Below are 4,928 nucleotides of genomic sequence, written 5' to 3' on the forward strand. Positions count from 1 at the left end.
AGCAAGCACACATATACACACAACTTTATAGAAGGGAAAAACAATCCAAATAGCTAATAGAAAACAAACCTGAGAAGGAAGAAAAAAGTTGGAAGAATTACATTATCTGAATTTAAAACTTCAAATTTATTATATAAAGCTATAGTAATCAATATCATGGGACACCGAGTAAGTGGTTCACATTTATACCAACAGAACTGATCCAGTAATGGGTCTAGTAATAGACCCAGGCACACAGTTCATGGGATGTTTAGGAAGGACAATTCAATTGGGAAATGTTCAACATTTCAATAAATTATAAAGGAACTATCAGACAACTATATATCTAAGCAACCCCAAAATATAAATTTCTAGTTGAACCTAATACTTTATACAAATTGAAATTAAAACTATAGTGGTAGAACAACAAGGGAGGGGGGTAACAATGCTAGACAAGAAATGTACTCCTTGCCTTACTCATGTACCTGCAACCACTCTGTACAGCATCTTTACAATAAAATAAAAATTTTAAAAAAGAAATTAAAACTAAAGGACAAATGGAGAAAATATGCATAAACAGTTTGAACACATTGACGACCTAAAGTTAGGCAAAAAGTCTTAAACCTGGCAAAAATTCAAATAATTAAAAATGATAATTGGATTGTGACAACATAAAAAATTGAACTGGAAGTATCTGACAATTGTATATTTAAAAATGCATAGCCAAAATGTCTAACATGTCTTTCATTTAGGCAATGTGAACACATGAGTGACACAAAGCCATTAGAAGCTTTTAGAAAAATGCAAATTAAAGTCATGATGAGCTACCAAAACATACATTTGAGAAGGCTCAAATTTGAGAAGGCTCTAAATCTCACCTGTGAGGGGTGAGAGTGTAGTGACATAGCCTTTGTGGAAAATGATTGGATAATTTATTATGAACATAGACATAGAATATGACTCACTAATGGTACTCCTGGGAGAAATAGAAACTTATGTTCATACACAAAACTACCATCCCTACATAATTGCTTATACAAGCGCCATTATTATACACTGAAATCCAGGAACAACCCAAACGTCCTTCCATTGCTAAATAAACTGTGATACACTCATAAATAGAATGCTGATGGGAAGTAAGGAACAAACTATTATACATTCAACAGCTTGAATGAATCTTAAACTTATTCCCTGAGTGAAAGAAGACATTTTTTAAGAAATATTTATTCTCCCATTTATATAATATTCATGAAAGGATAAAATGACAGCAATAGAGCAGAGACTAATGTGTGTCAAACTTAGAAGTTGAGGGAGAGTATAACTACAAAGGAGTAATATGTGGAAGACTTTCTTGTGGGACATTATATGTTATTTTATAACCTGATTTTCCTTGTGATTATATGAATCTACACCAAATATACTAGTCTGCTTATTGTCATTGTGACAAAATAACTAAAGAAAAAATTTCAGGAAGATTTAGGGCCCAGAGATCTCAGTGCATGGTTGCTTGGTTCCATTGTTTTGGGGGTAAAGATGAGGTAAAACATCATGTCAGGAAGGGAAATGTGTGATGAAGCAAATATGTTTGCTTATTGATAGCTGACAGAGACAGAATGAATCTTGGTGTCCCACTTCCTTCATTCAATCCCCCCTGTCAATGGCATCATATTAAAAGATTAGCCCATTTTATTATATCAGAACCATCAAGATCAAATCCACCAACTAGCTGCCATGCCTTTAACACATGAGCTTCTGATGGACACTTTATATTCAAGCTAACACCAATTTTTTTCTAAAGAACTTTAGTAGTTAGTAATTGTAACAATTTAAAGTAGAAATGAAAGGATGGAGTAACTATATGAATGTGAAAAATTAATTTTACTAGAATAAAAATTATCATGGATAAATCACTATATAGTGATAGAAGTAATTCAGCAAAAATCTATAATAAACCTAAATGTATATCTACCTAGAAACGGAACTTCGGCATACATGAAACCAAAGATATAGAATGGAGAGTACAAATAGTCAAATCTACAGTTATATTGGGAAACTGCAGTAATCTTCTCTAAATAGATAACAGAAAATCTGTAGAAATAGAGAAAAAGTCCATTAGCATTAGCAAACAAGTTCATTTAATGTGAATTCATACAACAAAACAGCAGAATATAAGGAAGTGCTCCTAGGATAGTCACCAAGATGGGCTACAATACAATACTTGACAAACTCAAAAGAATTGAAGTCATGCAATGAATATTATTTATTCAAAATAAATTGATCTAAATAGAAAAGATGAAATACTTGAAAGGCAGACAAAAAATTTTACTGACATATTTCAAAAGAAGTTCCTAATAGAAATTAGAAAATATTTTTAAATGAATGAAAATAAAATATATCTTACAGTGTTTGAAATTCATGTAAAGCAGTGCTTAGAGTGATATTTACGTCACAGACTCTAGACAGTGTAAAGGAAATTACAGGAAGCTCTTTACCTATACTGCAAATCCATATGAAAGATAAAAGTGGTAATATTCAAAAATAAAAACTGGTATTTTTATTTTGTGAGAAATATGATTGTAAGGCAAGGTCTTGACAGGAATATTGGTATTTGTTAATTACATGGTGTTTGATTTTTGTAGAATGTGATATTATATTTTAAAAGGAGAAAAGCAAACATAAAATCATTCTATTATAAAGAAATAAATTAGGTGTGTATCTAAAGACAGAGAAGAGGATATGTGGTTCATGCAAAAGGGAAAGGATAAATTATTCAATGGTGAGAAAATTGTCAATCCACAAGAAAATTGTGGGATCATGTTAATATCAGAGAAATTATTCACAATTTTGTTTAACAGTATATGAGGTGAATTTTTTGTTTTATTTTATTATTGTGAAAATCTGTACAAAGGAGTTACAATTACATGGGCAAGATAATGAACACATTTCTAATCAAGCATTGTAGCCTCCTCCTTTGTTTCCCCTTCCCATCCCTTCCCATCCTCCTCCCCCGCCCCCCCCAATCCTCCCCGCTTCCCCCCCCCCAACGAAGTTGTAAAGTTCTTTTTGCCATGACAAAAATATGGAATGCTTCACGAATTTGCGTATCATCCTTGTGCAGAGGCCATGCTAATCTTCTCTGTATCGTTCCAATTTTAGTATATGTGCTGCCAAAGCGAACACGTGAGGTGAATTGTTAAACAGAGGAATTATGAATGCAGAAAAGTAAGCATGTGAGATATAATGAACAATCAAACAGATAAAATGTGTAGTACTGAAGTATTAATAAAATGATAAAAAATACATTGAGGTAAATGCAGTTCATTATTAGGAAAATACTGTATCGTTCTTATAATAATTAGTGCTTAAAAAAAGAAAGTGGGCACCACTGGCCTATTCCTGTAATCCTAGCTAATCAGGAGGCTGAGATCTGAGGATCACAGTTCAAAGTAAGCCCAGGCAAGAAAGTCATAAAACTCTTACCTCCAATTCACTACCAAAAAGTGAAGCTGTTGCTCAAGTGGCTTAAAAAAAAAAGCTCCAGGACAGTGCCTAGGCCCTCAGTTCAAGCCCCAGAACTGGCACCCAAAAAGAGAGCAGGGTTCTATTATGAACTGAAATTCATAACTGAAAAACATTGGTAAGTGACAATTTGTTAAGTATGGGCTTTTACAAGAGACAACTTTTGACAGGAGATGTATAATAACACTCATAATGAAAGTTAGGATAAAACCTCTTTGACAGTCCTTATAAATATTGAATCCAGTTAATATCATGAAAAATATGGTTTAAATATAATTTTTTTCTAGAGGAAAGGTTTTTTCAAAAGATACATGTGAAACACACATTTGAAAGTGAGAGAAATTTGATGAATACACATAGCCTAGTTCATGAGTCTGATCTCCAATTGACCACCCCTCCCCCTAAAAAAAAAACTGGAAGTAGAGCTGTACCTCAAGTGGAAGAGTGCTAGCCTTGAGCAAAAAAGAGTTCAAGGACAGCACCCAGGCCCTGTGTTCAAGCTTCAGGGCTCACTCACGCTCTTGCTCTCTCACACACACACACTCACACTCACACACATACAAAGCACACACACATGATATTATGGAAACACTGAAAAGATTAGATTACAGGGACAAAATTTACACAGGTATATGAGATAGCTAAAAAAACAGAGAACATGTATGGAAACAGTGATTTTCAATATTTTGTTTATCAAGAAGAATGTCCCCTAAGAGATATTTTTAAGCCTAGAGTGGCAAGCCTTATAAATGTCCAAAATTCCAGAAAAAAAGAGAATCCCCGAGATCATACAGGCACGGAAATTAGCTCTGCTCCCATTAGTCAGAATAGAAAACCTCATAACATATAGGACATTAGATTATACAAAATAGTTTTGCCATAGATCTGAGTAAATATGAGCTTGACACTAAACATTGCTTTTATATCACTAAAAGCATTGAAAATCATGTCTCCATATTATCATGATGTTTCCAAATAATTTGACTGCGTCTCACAATGAAGATCAATATTATGTTTTTTAATAGAAACACAAAAGTGTTTCACAATGTTTAAGATTCAATTCCAATTTACACGACATTCAAATAAACCAATGTATGATCAATAATGAAGAGAAAAACAAATGACCTAGAAATGAAACAGATGATGCAGTAAGCATATATATATATATATATATATATATATATAAGTCTTTGGTACTTTAAAAGGAAAGTTAAAGCAGACTCTGTTAGTGATCTTATCAGCGGGAATTGGGAATGAGGATAATTTGGTCATTGTATTTCTTTGTGTGTACAAAATTAGAATACTGAAACCTGTTGCAATTGTTTTAGAAGGGGGAAGGGATAAGGGAGAATGATGGGGCATTTATTGGGAAATCGTAGATGCATGTATGGAAATATCTAAGTGAAACCCCTATTCCATAACTAAATGTA

The 4,928-nt window shown here is 33.1% G+C and overlaps 1 non-coding gene across 1 annotated transcript; it reads right to left on the reverse strand.

The window, feature by feature from the left end:
• Positions 1-3,052: 3,052 nt before the first annotated feature.
• On the reverse strand, positions 3,053-3,159 carry LOC122108497. Its single transcript, XR_006147582.1, has one exon. It is a non-coding gene; the product is annotated as a U6 spliceosomal RNA (small nuclear RNA).
• Between the last annotated feature and the right edge of the window lie 1,769 nt (positions 3,160-4,928).

This window comes from Dipodomys spectabilis, unplaced genomic scaffold (genome assembly GCF_019054845.1).
Source record: "Dipodomys spectabilis isolate Male_0828 unplaced genomic scaffold, ASM1905484v1 ptg000060l, whole genome shotgun sequence".
NCBI classification, from domain to species: Eukaryota; Metazoa; Chordata; class Mammalia; order Rodentia; family Heteromyidae; genus Dipodomys; species Dipodomys spectabilis.